At 42.0% G+C, this 18162-nt stretch overlaps 1 long non-coding RNA gene across 1 annotated transcript in view; it reads right to left on the reverse strand.

Annotated features, from left to right (window-relative positions):
* The window catches only part of LOC101732864, a 65730-nt gene that overhangs the window by 41132 nt on the left and 6436 nt on the right, over positions 1–18162 (reverse strand). The window contains exon 2 of the long non-coding RNA XR_004222265.1: positions 5577–5667. This is a non-coding gene — a long non-coding RNA (uncharacterized LOC101732864). The remainder of the gene's footprint in view (positions 1–5576; positions 5668–18162) is intronic.

Below are 18162 nucleotides of genomic sequence, written 5' to 3' on the forward strand. Positions count from 1 at the left end.
CTTTCTGTATTTCAGATCTCCTACCTTTAAAGTCTGCAAAGAAAATTTTTAAAACAGTAACTAAACCTAATAGGATTGTTTTGGCTCCAATAAGGTTAATTATATCTTAATTGGGATCAAATACAGGTACTGTTTTATTATTACAGAGAAAAGGGAATCATTTAACCATTAAATAAACCCAATAGGGCTGTTCTGCCCCCAATAAGGGGTAATTATATCTTAGTTGGGATCAAGTACAGGTACTGTTTTATTATTACAGAGAAAAAGGTAATACTTTTTAAAACTGTGAATTATTTGATTAAAATGGAGTCTATGGGAGATGGCCTTTCTGTAATTTGGAACTGGATAATGTGTTTCTGGATAAGGGGTCCGATACCTGTATTAGTGATTTTTATGCTTAAAAAATGGCTGAAAAGCATGCTTCTTTTCCTTGAAAAATTCATGGAAAAAATATGAAAGCTAATAAATTCCCCTCTAAATACAAGTTGTGATTTCTGTTATGTTTTTGGAAAGTAATATACATGTATTTTGTAGGTCATTTTTTACTGAGAAAAAAGTCTGGGAAGAATCTTCCAATAAATACTATAGGAAACATGGTCTGGCAGCCATCAGGCCTGGAGCTGTCAAGAGCTTGATAATATTCTGATTTCTTTAGCTATTTTTTTGGAACTAATGTACCTTATGGATGGGCCTTTTTGGTGGTGTCCCATGTAGGGGGGTTGTAAGCGACTACTTATTTGTTTACAGGGCCAGAACTAGGGGGAGGCAGAAGAGGCAGCTGCCTAGGGTGCAACAATGGGGGACGCCAGGCATGCACCTCTCCTGCCAACCCCTAGTCCGTGCTCCCTTCTAATGGCTTCCCCACTTGTCATTGCAGGGTAATGACCCCCCCATGGCACACACACGGCGGTGAGGTTGCTGGGGCAAGGTGGCTGACCCTCCCCTGACAGGTAGAGTCCATTCAGGGCCCTGTGAGTTCTGATGGTGGCCCTGGTTCTAAGGATGCTTTTGTTTGTTTTTATGTGAATCAGTAAGGGCGAGCTTGATTGGTCACAAGTCTCACCATGCAGCCAAACACTATCACATATGTACCTGAGTATGTGATTGGCTGCCAGTTACTGGCATACCATGCATTATGACTGTTGATAACACTTCTTGTGCAGCTCTGATTGGCTGAAAGCTGTTAGGGAAGGTGATGTCATGTCTCGTGACAGTGACAGTTATTTCATTTCTGGTTTCAGAGGTAAGTGCAGCAGATACCAACACTGGGGCAGGGGGGCATATTAAAAACAACAATACAAGGGGCAATTTGGGGTGGTTTGGCACCAATGATTTATAGTAGCTTGGGGAGTAGGGCCAAAGCTCCCAAAATTACCCCTTTGGCTCAAAAAATCCACAAATTGGCCCCCCCATTGCCTCCATTTGCCTGGGCAGATGCTTGTCATGAAGCTGTCTATTGGAAATGTCAGTTTGTCTTTTCAAATTACATTTGCTTGACAAGCAGGAAAAGGGGATTCATTTTAGGCAACTTTGCATTTCCCCAAAAAGCAGCCATGGGGGTACAGGGGGTACAACTTCAGGGGGACAAACAAATGATGGGGTCTAAATCCTGGACTACGATTCCCAGCATCCTCTGTGGTTATAGTTCTAGGGCAATGTGTGTTTGGTGTTTACTCTGCCTCTCTTTAGCAGTTAATACCAAATGTCATTTGGTTACTAGAGTCCCAATCATCCTAGCAACAGTTATTGGTCTCAGCACTAGAGTGGATGGTGAATAAGGGAAGCCATGAGAATAAAGACAATAGCACAAATCAGAATTAATGCCTAAAATAAGGATCCATTGTGTTATGGGTGCAGGGGAACTTATCAGAGCAAGGCGGGTTATGAGAAGCCCCCATTGAGCAGGAAACATATTCAGTAGCGCAGTACCACTGGGAATGATACAGAAAGGGAACCCCAGTATGTATTGCTATGAATGGCACAGAGGGTCCGACTCAAAAGAGCTTACAGTCTCTTCTCTCTATCTCTCTCCCCATAAAGTGAAATATCCGAGCGATTTGAGCGACTCGAGCGATTTGCAGTGATTTGCAGTGATTTGAAGTGACTCCCAGCGACACAGCAGCAGATAAAGAAGACGACGCAGAAAAGTCTTTTTAAAGACTAAAACATCCATCAAGAGTAGAAGAACAAGAAGAAGAAGAAGAAGAAGAAGAAGAAGAAGAAGAAGAAGAAGAAGAAGAAGAGGAAGAAGAAGAAGCTGCCGGCCCCTTGTGGGTCATCTGGTAAGGAACCTGTATTTTCCCCTCTGGAATATGTATTATATAGTAGATGAGGTTGAAAAAGGACATCTTTTTACATTAACTCTAACCTTCCCAAATCTCTCTTTTATATTACAGGGGCAGCAGAGATGGGCATGAGTGCCAGTAGCAGGCAGTACTATGAGTACCGCTATGGAAAGGTAAGCGCCCATAGTGGTAATAAATACACATTGCTGTGCTATTTGGGCTAATTGTCACTCTCATTATTATCACTGGGATTAAACTTAATGTCTTCTTGTTTCCTGCATTTCTCTAGATCTCATTTTGGATCCCCCCTCATCTGGATGTCTTTGAGATCAGGGATTTTGAGGATCCACGCGCAGGCCCCTATTTGGAGGGCATTAGGGGCCAGATAACGGGTGACATCAAGATGGCCCTTTACGATCTGTGGATGGCAAGGGATTGCATCCAAATAACAAAATGGTGGCGATTCCTTCTCAAGGCCGAGTTCCGAGGGGACTATAAATATATTAAAGCCCACCTAAAAGGCCTCTATAAAGAACTAGAGGCTGTCAACAAGGCCATCCTGATGCGGGACAACGAGAGATATTAAGGTGCCGTATAAAATCTATGCTTCTCTCTCTTCTTTCTATGGCCCTTCAAACATATTGGAAAAGTCACCTACTGACAGCACCACTACCAATTTCCCGGGTACCAAGTACAGTTGCACCTCTGTCTAGGTACCCTCATTAGCAGTAGGTAAGAACAACCGAATTCTACCAGCTGTGCCTCCACTACTGCCCAACACATTCCACCAGTGGTGCTACCCCTTCCAGCCGCCACTATTCCACCTGCGGTGCCCCCTACTCAATCCATTATATGGTTTTATACATAACAGCACCCTTAAGCCACAAAGTCATTTGGATTCCTTTTCACTCCACCTCTCAGGCTGCAGAAGCCGGGGTCTGCAGGCTGCCTGGGGTCCAATGGAATGCTGTATTCACCTTGTGGCTTGATGGTTCTCTGTGTATGCTGCCATATTGCTGTCTTCCCCCCCTTCTACCACCAGCGGTGGCCCCCTGCTTACACTGCAGTTCCAACAGCAGTGCGTCCCCCTTTATTCCTTTTCACTCCATCCCTCAGACTGCAGAAGCCGGGGTCTGCAGGCTGCCTGGGGTCCAATGGAATGGAAAGGAATGCACTATTCATCTAACAGCTTAATGGTGGCCATGTGTATTCTGCCATATTCCCTGTTCTTTCCATCACTCCCATTTCTTTGGTTTAATATGGCGCATTGATCCTGGGAGCAAATCCGATTGCCGTTGAGGAGTCAGGAAGGAATTTTTCCCTCTAATGAAGCAGATTGGCCAAAGCTTATCAGAGGTTTTTTTGCCTTCCTCAGGACCAATAAAAAAGCGCAATGTATTATGTTTATCAACAATAAAGCTGTGACTTACACAGATTTACCACCAAGCGGCTCTGTGTGTCTTTATTTTGGTAACTGGGCTCATTTGACAGGGGTAGTAACACATTGAAGGGGAGGGAGTGGGAGAAGTCCTCGTGCGGGTATGGCTGCTCCCCAGAGCATTCTCATACTGGGCTCACAGACTGAGGTTCTAATGGGCATTCTTGGGATCCTCCCACCATTCCCCATCATGGCATGAAGGCTGTATGCTCAGTGCCCCCCACTGGCACATACAGGCATGGAAAAGCTGAGGGTAAAGATAAGATCATTTATAAAAGAAACCAGAATTGAATGTGATACTGACATGTGAATGTATCACACAGCAAATCCTTATAAAAGGATTCTCACTGCATAGAGATATTGCCCATTTTGTAATATACGTAGTATGAGGAATGGATCCCATTCACCCACAGTCTGGCTCATCCGGTGCCCCCCCATAGGGAATGTAATGCACATGAGCAAACTGGCTCTGCCCTTCCCTCACTCTCCAGCCCTGAGCCCCAATCACTGAAGGGTAAAATGCATTATACAATATTCATTGGGCAGATGAGAAGGTACCTGTGGGTACAAAGCCTAAACCAGTCCCTGTAGGGCTACTATGGCACCATTTCTCCTGGGTACACAGAATATTAGCAGGTGAGCAATAATGACATTATGGGGAAGGGAAATCCTTCTGATTTCTGACACACAGGTAACTCTTTTATATGTGTCAAATCCATTCGCATTTCATAATATATGGATCCCTAGTCCTGCCGGTGCCATCGGAACCAGGTGCGTGTGAATGAGGATAAAGGTACCAGGAAGCAGCAGCGGGCAGAACCCCTGTGGCACCGTGCCTTATACAAGAGCAGAATAAAGAGCTTCCAAGCTTTGCTGGATACAAACACCAGCATGGGGAGACATTACAACGCTTCTGCGGCCTCAGGGAAGTTACATATAGAACTTGCCCCTGAGCGTCTGCAAAATCTGGGGGCCCAGCCTAGTCTCCTAGTAGCACCCACACAATAATCTGATACATTGCTGCATTGTAGGGACATTCAGCATCAAATCATGTTTATCTTCTGCTGTATAATATTAAACGGGTTGCTCACCTTTGAGTAAATGTTTAGTATAATGTAGAGAGAAATATTCTCAAATAATTTACAATTGGTCTTTATTTTTATTATTTGTACTTTTTAAATTATTTCAATATTTGTTCAACAACTCTGCAGTTTGCAGTTACAACAGCTATCTGGTTGTTAGGATCAAAATTACCTTACAAGGGAGTTTTTGAATTTTTGTAGCAGCAGACAGGAGGCAGGTACAGAGTGCACCATAGGTCGGACATAGAATCACTGACGAGTTCCCAGTAACATGAAATAAAGTCTCACAGCCTCTTATTGGCACCTAAAGAACCCATCTAACAACCTGCAGTCTGGGCTCACAGGGAGCAAGCAGCGGGGAAAGCAGGGGCGCAATGAATACACATCGATCCCTTACCGGAGGAGTGGGTTATAAGAGCCCACACAACGGTAGGAGGCAAATAATATTTAAGCCAGAAAACACTTGTGACATAAGAACAGGCAAGTAATTGGCTGATCCTGTGTCACATGTACAAGTGCATAATGTGCTGACTGGCACTCTCCCCATTATGCACATGAGTAATTCTCAACATGGCGGCAGGACGCTTCCTAGGGGCAATATCCGCCCAAAATAGTATTGTCCTCCAAACCAGAATAAATGTGATTAGCCCACATGTTGGGCGGGGTAATATATATTTCAATGATAGGTGCCCTATAAGTGAGCTGCCTATAGCAGAGGGTAGGGATACATGTGTAGAACTATACAAATACCAGCCGGGGATAACTACTTACCAGCACAGCCTGTCTCTCCTTGGATGCACTTGTGCTCAAGCTCTTCTACTCACTCCTTCAGCTCCACTCTCCCCTCCATCAGGGCAGCAGACTGGAGATAAAATCAGATGAAAGCTCCATGTTACAACATCATATCTCCCACAAACCCTCCTGTACCGAGATCAAACAACCAAAAATGAATTCCAGGTTTTACTGAGCTGTTTAATGCCCAATATACATGGATCAATAGCATATAAAGACCCCACAATGAAAAGAATACTTATGCACAAATAAGCACCTTCAACGCATTGTGTCATAAGAGCCTGCAAAAGTATGATATATATTCACAAAGGACACATTTTCCAAAGGTTAAAATGGGTAGATATATCTTTCTACTTTCCCGGCTGGCAATTCAGCATCTCAAATGACCAAGGCGTTGGGCTGTAAAATGGGCTGTGGATTAAAAATAAGGCCTCAGTTCTTAACTCAGGAGTGAAAAAGAAATACGGCTGTAACTCACCATTAAAAACAAATATTTAGTCATTTTCAGTATGGCAAAGTCCCCAAATGCTACTTCTGGCCTTCACCACTCACAGCCCCCCCCCAACCAAACAACCCCATAAGCAAACATTGCTTGGCTAAATGTTATTTAATTAGATGCTTGTGTAAATAAATGTATTTCTACACACACTTTGCATATGATACACAATCAGAATGTTATATGTGAGTGTGTGTGAGTGTAGATGTCTTCACACAGAAGAGGAAATCGCTGGTGCTTCTACTTTCCCGGGATCCCCATTACTAACAAGGCAGGGCATTATTAGTTTTTAGCAACGAGTCAAAATGTCTGTATTTGCCCCATGTGCTGTAGGCCTAAGGGTAGGGACCTACACAGACAAAAGGGAGTGGGGGCTTTAGCAGTCAAACTGCGAGTGTAGGACTTACATTCAAGGGGATTTGTATGGCCAAAGATGGATTTAAAGTCATCCTATTAAGCATCAAAACTAGAATTTGAGTAACTGTTAGATAATGCTAGAATCTGACAAGGCAGGGCAGCCAATCTGTACATTTCTGCTGTAAGGATATCTGTATGAGATATATATATATATATATATATATATATACACACTCTATCTGCCTTGGTGGTTATGGTTCCACTAGACAGATGCATTCTGTTTAAATACTAATAACACACAGACTCTGTCCCTTTAACACATCAACCCATACAAACCACTACAAGATTCGCAATATTTGGACTTTACTAGACAGTCTCATAATAACCTATAAGCAGAATAGTCACTGTAACTCCCATGATGCTACTATATAGGATAAAGATAATCACAATATCCCCCCAGATACACACACATATGGCAGTACAACCAGACAAATGTGAAAGTGCCCTGGGCCCAAAGCATATAAGAAGCACACAACAAGCAGCTTAATTCTACTTATACTTGTTGTAGGTTTTGGGACATGTTAAAGGGACACCTGCACCTTTTTTAAGCATCTTGGCAACGCTAAAGTATAATTAAGCAGAACGTACCCTTGCATTGCCTGCTCTTTCCCATTAAAACTATGTACCATGGATATAATACATTGCCCTAAGGTGGATGCAGGGTACTGGGAGTTGTAGCACCAAAGCCAGCTGGACCTGCAGGACCATTTTTGAGTGTTCCCTCAAGCACAAAAGCTTCCTGCTCAGCAGCAGCAGGGCCGGAACTGGGGATAGGCAGAAGAGGCATGTGTCTAGGGCGCAAAGGTGGGGGGGGTACCAGGACACCTACCTCTTCTGCCTGGCTACCCCTAGAGGCCTCACGCATCGCTCACTGGCCCCCGTGACGCTCATCCCCTCTTCCCACTGCGTATCACTGTGGGAGCAAACGCACACATGCCGTGGGGCAGGGAGATGAAAGGGCTTTGCCTTGGGTGCGCCTGTGACTTGGCCCGGCCCTGTTTATTTTTATGTAGATTTTTTTGTAACTTTCAAGTTCACCTGTTTCAGGCAGGGGCGTAACTAGGGATGGGCAGAAGAGGCAGCTGCCAAGGGTGCAACGATTGGGGGGCACCAGGCAGGAGCCTCTCCTGCCTACCCCTAGTCTGTGCTACTTTGTCATTGCCCCCACCCCTTGCCATTAAACGGTGGGGGCAATGATCTTGAATAGCGACCCCCCCCTCCACAGGGCTCACAGGAAGGGGGGTGGAGAGGTTGCCGACCGGGTTGCCTAGGGCGCTGGGTTGGCTTGGCCCTCCCCTGGTTTCAGGTAGGGTTGCCACCTGTCTGGTCTTGACCAAGACAGTCCAGTTTTCAGAAGGGCTGTCTGGGGCAAAACTGACTGCCCAGTTTTCCCATTTTGGAAAACCGGGCAGGACTCACTGATATTGATGTTGCAACTGACCTATTGCTGATTACCATGTCATAGCCCCACCCCAGTCACCCCTTCCCCCCCGAGAAGTCACCACCCCGTGACATCACACCCCTCCCGGTGACATCACGCCCCACCCCCTGCATGGAGATAGGAACGGCAGAAGGTGGCAACCCTAGTTTCAGGGTAGTACTGCCACAAATGTCTTAGGGAAGCTATGGGGGCCCCCAATGAGATCTTTGCCCTGAGACAAATAATACCTTAAATCAGCTCTGGGGTTCTGAAAATCTTTTATGTCTGCTCTTATATATTGTGCAGATTTGCCATAGCTTTTCTCCGTCTGCTGAGATCACTAGTGCCGTTGCCGCTGGAGTCTAGCAGGATCCGGAGATACGTGCAATACAACCCTCTTTGGTATCTTCCTTTTAAGGTCTCAAGACAGTGCTGTCCAACTTCTACGGTGCCGAGGGCCGGAATTTCTCTAGCATACATGGTGGAGGGCCGCTAATGGAAGCCAGTTTTGACCCCTCCCCTTTTTGAAACCACACCCACTTCAAACCACACCTATTTAATCACAATGGTGGTAGCACAGCAAAATCCCAAATGCTTGGTCCTTACAGTGGGGATATCAACCATCATTCATATGTGAAAGAATTATGTCATATTAAGATATACCCTTAAATTCCATATGCCTCCTCCCCCACTGTGGATAGCAGAGCAACCCCCAGTACATAATTACACACCTTAGGGACCATTTAATGGCTATTTCCAACTGCTAATAAACTCCCACAACAAACCCCTGCCAGGTTCACCTCCCACAAGCAGCATAGGGCAAGCAGAGTATGGCACACAGAGGCAGCATAGGGAAGGCAGAGTATGGCACACACAGGCAGAGTGTCATACTCTGCCTGCCCTACCCTGACTGTGTGTGCCATACTCTGCCTGCCCTACCCTTCCTGTGTGTGCCATACCCTCCCTGACCTATGCTGGCTGTATGTGCCATACTCTGCCTACAGTACCTATGTCTGAGGTGTGAAGAAGTGAACAATGGGAGTGATTACAGTCTGAGCCTGAGGTGTGAACACTACAGGGGGTGAACAATGCAGGATTAAAAGGTGTGAACAACACAGGGGATTACATTTTTAACCAATACAGAGGGATTACAGCCTGAATCTGAGGTGAGAACCATGCAGGGGGGCAGTTAATCTCAGTACTGATACAATTTAATGCTTACTCAAAGGTAAGCCATCAAAGCAGCCAGACAGGTGGGGGGCCACACAGAGGGGGGTCGCGGGCCGCCAGTTGGACAGCACTGTCTTAAGATATAGATGAACTTCCAGTCCAATGAGTTTTCCAAACTTGCTGGCATATCCCAAACAACACTTTCATATCACCATCTTGCAGGACGTTGAACAGTTTAGCTGGAATTCCATCATATCCTGCAGTTTGGGTTTTAGCAATGCTTTCTATGGCTCTTTCAACTTCACTTTGCTAAACGTCAAACTCCAAATCGGTAAAACTACTGTAAACTCAACAAAGATATTGGGGTGTTTCATACACATTCCAATTCTTCTGTGTAATCCAAGTTGTAACCATACTTACTTTTTACAAGACCAAGTTTTGCCTGGAATCGTTGCGTGCAAGTATATAGGTAGATAATGCGAAGAAAGGATCCATCAAACTGTTGATGCCAAAACAAATGGGTGCTCCTACACTGACCGGACAATACGTGTGTGGATTTGAAACTGATCACTGCTTCATGTGCTTCCTGCGGGCATTCCATTTCCAAAGAGGGCATCTTTAGCAATACTACCAAGTACAGGTATAGGACCCGTTATCCAGAATGCTCGGGACCAAGGGTATTCCGGATAAGGGGTCTTTCTGTAATTTGGATCTCCATACCCTAAGTCTACTAAAAAATCAATAAAACATTAATTAAACCCAACAGGATTGTTTTGTATCCAATAAGGATTATTTATATCTTAGTTGGGATCAATTACAAGGTACTGCTTTACTACTACAGAGAAAAAAGGAAATCAGTTTTAAAATTCTGAATTATTTGATTAAAATTGAGTCTATGGGAGACGGGCTTTCCGGATAACCCATTATCCAGAAAGCTCAGAATTACAGAAAGCCTGTCTCCCATAGACTCCATTTTAATAAAACAATTCAGAATTTTAAAACTAATTTTCTTTTTCTCTGTAGTCTGTAGACTTAAGGTATGGAGATCCAAATTACGGAAAGACCCCTTATCCGGAATACCCTTGGTCCCGAGCATTCTGGATAATGGGTCCTATACCTGTATTTGTAAAGGCATATTTATTAATTCACTTTCACTCGTTGATAAATACTCTTTCAAAAATCCCATAGAAATCAATGGAAGGTGGCAGAATTTCACTCTAGCAGACTGTGACAGGCTCTAACTTTATTCTTTGATAAAGAAACTTATGGAAGCACTTTGGTTTTAGCTTTACCTAGCTGGATATTGTATTTTTGGTTTATAATGTATTGTATATTAAATAATACAGTACATACATGCTATATATATATATATACAGTGGTGTGAAAAACTATTTGCCCCCTTCCTGATTTCTTATTTTTTTGCATGTTTGTCACACAAAATGTTTCTGATCATCAAACACATTTAACTATTAGTCAAAGATAACACAAGTAAACACAAAATGCAGTTTTTAAATGAGGGTTTTTATTATTTAGGGAGAAAAAAAATCCAAACCTACATGGCCCTGTGTGAAAAAGTAATTGCCCCCTGAACCTAATAACTGGTTGGGCCACCCTTAGCAGCAATAACTGCAATCAAGCGTTTGCGATAACTTGCAACGAGTCTTTTACAGCGCTCTGGAGGAATTTTGGCCCACTCATCTTTGCAGAATTGTTGTAATTCAGCTTTATTTGAGGGTTTTCTAGCATGAACCGCCTTTTTAAGGTCATGCCACAACATCTCAATAGGATTCAGGTCAGGACTTTGACTAGGCCACTCCAAAGTCTTCATTTTGTTTTTCTTCAGCCATTCAGAGGTGGGTTTGCTGGTGTGTTTTGGGTCATTGTCCTGCTGCAGCACCCAAGATCGCTTCAGCTTGAGTTGACGAACAGATGGCCGGACATTCTCCTTCAGGATTTTTTGGTAGACAGTAGAATTCATGGTTCCATCTATCACAGCAAGCCTTCCAGGTCCTGAAGCAGCAAAACAACCCCAGACCATCACACTACCGCCACCATATTTTACTGTTGGTATGATGTTCTTTTTCTGAAATGCTGTGTTACTTTTACGCCAGATGTAATGGGACACGCACCTTCCAAAAAGTTCAACTTTTGTCTCGTCTGTCCACAAGATATTGATCTTGGCAATCATTGAGATGTTTTTTAGCAAAATTGAGACGAGCCTTAATGTTCTTTTTGCTTAAAAGTGGTTTGCGCCTTGGAAATCTGCCATGCAGGCCGTTTTTGCCCAGTCTCTTTCTTATGGTGGAGTCGTGAACACTGACCTTAATTGAGGCAAGTGAGGCCTGCAGTTCTTTAGATGTTGTCCTGGGGTCTTTTGGGGCCTCTCGGATGAGTTGTCTCTGCGCTCTTGGGGTAATTTTGGTCGGCCGGCCACTCCTGGGAAGGTTCCCCACTGTTCCATGTTTTTGCCATTTGTGGATAATGGCTCTAACTGTGGTTCGCTGGAGTCCCAAAGCTTTAGAAATGGCTTTATAACCTTTACCAGACATAGATAGATCTCAATTACTTTTGTTCTCATTTGTTCCTGAATTTCTTTGGATCTTGGCATGATGTCTAGCTTTTGAGGTGCTTTTGGTCTACTTCTCTGTGTCAGGTAGCTCCTATTTAAGTGATTTCTTGATTGAAACAGGTGTGGCAGTAATCAGGCCTGGGGGTGACTACAGAAATTGATATTGAAATTGAAAATTGAAATTGATAAACCACAGTTAAGTTATTTTTTAACAAGGGGGGCAATCACTTTTTCACACAGGGCCATGTAGATTTGGAGTTTTTTTTCTCCCTTAATAACGTAAACCTTCATTTAAAAACTGCATTTTGTGTTCAATTATGTTATCTTTGACTAATAGTTAGCAGTTTTTGATGAGCAGAAACATTTAAGTGTGACAAACATGCAAAAGAATAAGAAATCAGGAAGGGGGCAAATAGTTTTTCACACCACTGTATATATATATAAATATATTACAGTATACGGCCTTTTACTTACACGTAGTTATAAATAATCACCAAAATATTCTTATCGACTCAGCATGTGTTTGATCCATTATTCAATGCATTCACTCTGACCTTAGGTAAATCAGGAGGATAGTTTAGCAGATGAACAGGTGGCTCACACTGGGTAAGTGTAGATGCATTAAATAAATTATAGATCTGCTCGGAGATACCATTTCATCTTTCATTCATGCAACAGGATATTTATTCGGCTTTCAGATATGTCTGCTCACAGTTAGAACAGAGGTTGCACTTCAGGATACCGATTTTTAAAAGTCATAGTGGACAAAGATGAAATGGAAATCTTTAATTTTTGAAGGTGCTGTTAATCTTTATGAGTTGTAGGGGGGGGGTCGACTACTTATCCCTTCTGCACATATCAATATGCCAAGCCTTTCCCAGATGCCCCTCAATAAGTGATGATGGCAACATGCCATGTTTCTGATTGGTGAGTTAAGTTAGGCATTAGGTACAGCTGCAAGAAGAGGAGTTAACATGAATTTGGCAGGTACCTGAAACCATAAAACTCCCAGTTCCAGCCAGGTGTAACTTGGAGAAAAAAAATGGCCCTTCAGAGCTCAGCAAAGCAGTTAGGTCTAATGCATTTTAGATCTTGGGTTTCACATATCTGTCTGTAATGGTGTTTCTCTTCTGTCTGGGACACCCGACCTTGTTTCTCTCCCAGACTGCACTGGATCAAAGGCTCAGGGACGACTGGGGTTAAAGAAAGAGAAGCTGGCTGAAACGGCAATAATAACAGTACAGTAGAACCCCCATTTTACGTTTTTCAGGGGACCACGGAAAAAAGAAAATATAAAATCAGGGAAATGTGTTAAAGACACATAAATGTCAACGATTTAAAGGAAATAAGTACAGGAATAATGTTTAATTTGCAACACAGTTCCTTTACTGAGTTATTTCACAGGTTTTAGCCGCAGTACTGAAACAAATTTTTACAGTACTGTTAGTGCATGTGTTTGCTAAAAGTTTGAATATCACTATAAATTAATATGTGGAAAAGAATACTGTACAGCACTGTATTGTTCCATCTAAAAAAAAAATCTGTACCCTTAACAAAAATCCGCACCTTGTACAGTCGTTCCCCATACTTATGCAACTCTCGCTGTATTTTGTAAGCTCCCGGATAGGTGCGCATGCGCAGTATGAAATATGAGGCGATAGTGGTGAGCTTGTATAATTAAAGAAGGAAGGATAGAAAAATAATTGGTAGAGAGAAAAAAAACCTGTTCCTCTGTTTTTTACAAAAATGATTTGTAAAGATATACACAGGAATGTAGATGGTAGAGGTATGGTGAGGTAGCAGTAGGGTTATCTGTGTGTTGTGTCAATTTTGTGATTATATGACAGGAAACCATTGCCTGATCTCCAGGGTTTGATTGTATAAGGATGGAAATAATGTGCCATCCCAACCCAGTTTGAGATTTTCCCCTACTTAGTAGCTTCTCAAGAACAGGGCCCAAGAAAAAGCACTGAACAGTTGACCTTATAACACCAGGCCCCCTGGTATAAAGTAAGATATGGTGGTTTGCTTAAAGTCCCATTGGGTTCCATTGGTGTGCCAGGACAGATTGCTCATCATGTAAGTGACGTGGGCACCCTATTTGTTCAGAACTACTGCACGGTGGTGATTGACACAGGTCGTTGTTAAGACCCTGGAGCTGTAGTTTAAATACTGCTATGGTTTTGTTTTAACTTTATTTTTTTTAAAGAAGTCATTAGATAAAGTAAAATATGTCACAAGAAACAGAAATTGGCATTGTGTCCAGGCATCGGTAACAGCCCTTTATTAAGCAACATAAGGCACCCGGGAAGCCGGAATGCAAGCCTTATGTAGTGTGAAACTTGATGAAGACCAGTTCTGAGATGTCACACCGATTCAAGAAGACTGCATTAATTTCTAATGATGGTTTGTGGGATATTAAGTGCTCGCTTGCTACCTCTTTAGAGAAACAGGTTATATTTAAGACGCAAACGGATACTATGTTCATTGTAAAGAATAAGCACTTTCCTCTGTAGATTACTGGTGATGAGAACTGTACACCTTCATTATCCCCTCTGGCAAGGATGCTGATTCACTTTGCCATTGTGTATGTTCTTTTCAAATGTTCCTTGTGGGTTGACCTTTGACGTTCTAGAGTTTCAATGAGGCTTCTTAATTTGTCCTAACTGAGAAGATAGGCTCAAGTCAGGCCAATCTGACAGGCCTGGTCATGACTTTCAACATGGGACATTAATATACTGTCATCAACGAATCAGTCGTATGGTGGCCCTTTAAAATAAAATGCCTCCACCAGAGCTCCAATACATCAATGCAATACATACAGTAGCTTATTAGAGAGAAGAAAGATGGATGACATGATATGACTGACATTTTAAGGCTGCAGAGGTGAAATGTCAGCTTTACTTTTTTTTTTAGAAGATGCACGGTTGGAACAAGAGGTTATACCTTGAAACTGAAGTGTGGTAGCTTTATTAACAACTATAAAAAGTGCTGCTTTTTTACTTGTGTTCTGAATGAGCTGAAGGGGGAATAAATTACTTACAGAGAAGCCGTGAGCCTGCCAGAAGGATAGAATAATATTTGATGGTCTCAGTAGATGAAAAATGGACTAATTCACTCTCCCCTGTCATTTTCTATCATCTTTCTCTCTTTCTTTCCTATCTATCTATCTACCCCCTCTCTCTCTGTCTCTCTCTCTCTATCTATCTATGCATTTATAAGGATATTATATCATATAAAGGTCCCAGACAAAAGGATGTTGGCACTTTGCACTTTTTGACTAAACTGGAGGACTGGGCAGCAAACTGGCAAGTGAGGTTCAATGTTGGTAAGTAGTGATGTTGGTTCCTATAGAAAAGATCATAGAACCAGAGGCCACCCCTTAAGACTTGAGGAATAGAGCTTTAATTTGAATCAATGTAGGTGGTTGTAGAATGCCCTGCCGGTGATGTTATGATGGCAGATTCTATTAATACTAGTAATGAGCAAATTTTTTTGCTAGGCATTAATTCACTGCAAAATTCCACATTTTGCCACTGGCAAATCTTTGCGCAAAGTGAGCCAAAAAATTTGCAGAGTGAGGAAAAAGTCGTATAAAAAAAGAGGCAGCAGTTGGATGTTTAAAAGTCGCACCCCAAAAAAGTTGTGTGGTAGCCGTGCTGCGCAAATTTTTCACCATTTCGCGAAGCGGGAAACATTCACTCATCACTGTTAATACCTTTAAGAGTAGCTTGTATGACTTCATGATCAAGCCTAATACCCAAGGTTATTGGGATCCAATCATCTAGTATAGGTATTGATTTATATAATGTCTATATGCGAGTGGATAGATAGGTCAGTGTGGGTCTGTATGTGAGTGGATAGATAGGTCAGTATGGGTCTGTATGTGAGTGGATAGATAGGTCAGTATGGGTCTGTATGTGAGTGGATAGATAGGTCAGTGTGGGTCTGTATGTGAGTGGATAGATAGGTCAGTGTGGGTCTGTATGTGAGTGTATAGATAGGTCAGTGTGGGTCTGTATGTGAGTGTATAGATGGGTCAGTATGGGTCTGTATGTGAGTGGATAGATAGGTCAGTATGGGTCTGTATGTGAGTGGATAGATAGGTCAGTGTGGGTCTGTATGTGAGTGGATAGATAGGTCAGTGTGGGTCTGTATGTGAGTGGATAGATAAGTTTGTATGTGTATATGCACTGGGGGTCATATGGAAGGGATGAACTTAATAGACTTATCAACCCAAATGAACTATGTAGCTGTGTGAAAAGCATCCATAATAGATGACATCACTATACAGCCCTGACACAGTAATTTATGATTTTAATACATACAGCAGGGAATAGTGTATCCCTGCTAAAAAATGAAATTATTATGCAATCGCTGAGGAGCTCCATTACCCAATAGGAACACAGACTGATGCTTTTTTACATGCGACTCATAGTAATATCATATTTTAAAGCAGAAGGCGCATTATTTGTGATAATAGGCAAGTTCAGATGAGTCACGAGGCGCACACCGTCTCCCTGATATTGTTAGATCGAACAAAGCTTCCCATCAAAACGGCTTTGTATTTACTCGTTTGCTCTCAGCGGAGGTCCTTCTGACAGGTATTGATTCTTTCCTTTGTGGGGATAAGCCGTGCCAGTATAATGTGTCAGAAGTGTCATCATTAAGTGTAGTGTAATTAGTGTCATGTATCTGCCAAGTGTCGTTTTCCTCCCTTCCGCTGTTAGCGACACGCCATATGACCACGCGCTCACAATACGCTTTCACCTGACGGAGACCAAAACTTTTACAGGATCAATTGAGGGTCACACTATTGAAAAGTTGGCCCATATCGGATGAAGCTGAATAAGGTGTAGAGTTTCGCTGCACGCCTTCTGCGGCTAATCCTAACTAATCCAGTCGTGTTTCATTTTCCGATTCCCAGTCTAAAGTAGCAGTTGCCTTGCAGTAGCCGGCCGGCAGCTCCCTGAATGCAAATGATAGCGTCGGCCTCTGATAACAAGTCATTAGTGTCCCTTCACTGCTCTACAGACATGCTTCCAGCTGCAAAGCCTTCTGGGAATTTTAAAGAGCAACCACGTTTCCACTTTTATTAAGTATAGGTCCAGGTTTGGACTGGCATTCACACCAAGCCCTGGCACTCATAACTCCCCAAAACCAATTTTTGAGACCTGTGGCCTGCGACTGAGACCTGCATTTTACTTGGTTTGAAGAAGTGCTGTTTCTCCAAACTGGACGTGACATCATCAAGTGGGTGGGGGGTAGGAAAAAAAATGTTTAAAAAGTTAAAATGTTTAAAGGAGTAAAATATAGATAATATAGGTAATATAATAGAAGAAAAGAAATATGGATAAGACCCACAACTCAAACTGTGACAAGAAAGAAAGAAAGGAAGAAAGAAAGAGAGAAAGAAATGCTAATAGATAGATAAATGATAGATAGATGGATAGATAGATAGATAGAAAGAAAATAAGAAAGAAAAAGAAAGAAAGAAAGAAAGAAAAAGAAAGAAAGAAAGAAAGAAAGAAAAAAAGAAAAAAAGAAAGAAGAAAACTTAATAGAAAGATAGATAGATGATAGATAGATAGAGACAGATAAAAGAAAAAAAGAAAAAGAAAGAATTTTCGTTTTCTAATACAGGTATGAGATGTCATATCCAGAAAGCTCCAAAGTACAGGAAGGCCATCTACTAGATAGATAGATAGATAGATAGATAGATAGATAGATAGATAGATAAAGAAAGAAGTAAATAGAAAGATAGATAGATGGATAGATAGACAGATAGATAGATAGATAGATGATAGATAGATAAATAAATAGATAGACTGCAAAAACAGACCACGCTCCAAACAATTGCTGCTAAATGAGCCTAAACAAAAAAGATAAATGAATACTGACAGAAAAGTTAATAGATAGATATAGATAGATAGATAATAGATAAATATAGATAGATAGATAATAGATAGAGACAGATAGAAAGACTAATGAAAGAAAGAAAGAAAGAAAGAAAGAAAGAAAGAAAGAAAGAAAGAAAGAAAGGTAGGTTAATAGAAAGATAGATAGATGGATAGATAGACAGATAGATATACAGTGGTGTGAAAAACTATTTGCCCCCTTCCTGATTTCTTATTCTTTTGCATGTTTGTCACACAAAATGTTTCTGATCATCAAACACATTTACCTATTAGTCAAAGATAACACAAGTAAACACAAAATGCAGTTTTTAAATGAGGGTTTTTATTATTTAGGGAGAAAAAAAATCCAAACCTACATGGCCCTGTGTGAAAAAGTAATTGCCCCCTGAACCTTATAACTGGTTGGGCCACCCTTAGCAGCAATAACTGCAATCAAGCGTTTGCGATAACTTGCAACGAGTCTTTTACAGCGCTCTGGAGGAATTTTGGCCCACTCATCTTTGCAGAATTGTTGTAATTCAGCTTTATTTGAGGGTTTTCTAGCATGAACCGCCTTTTTAAGGTCATGCCACAAC

Source organism: Xenopus tropicalis, chromosome 4 (assembly GCF_000004195.4).
Source record: "Xenopus tropicalis strain Nigerian chromosome 4, UCB_Xtro_10.0, whole genome shotgun sequence".
Taxonomy (NCBI): Eukaryota; Metazoa; Chordata; class Amphibia; order Anura; family Pipidae; genus Xenopus; species Xenopus tropicalis.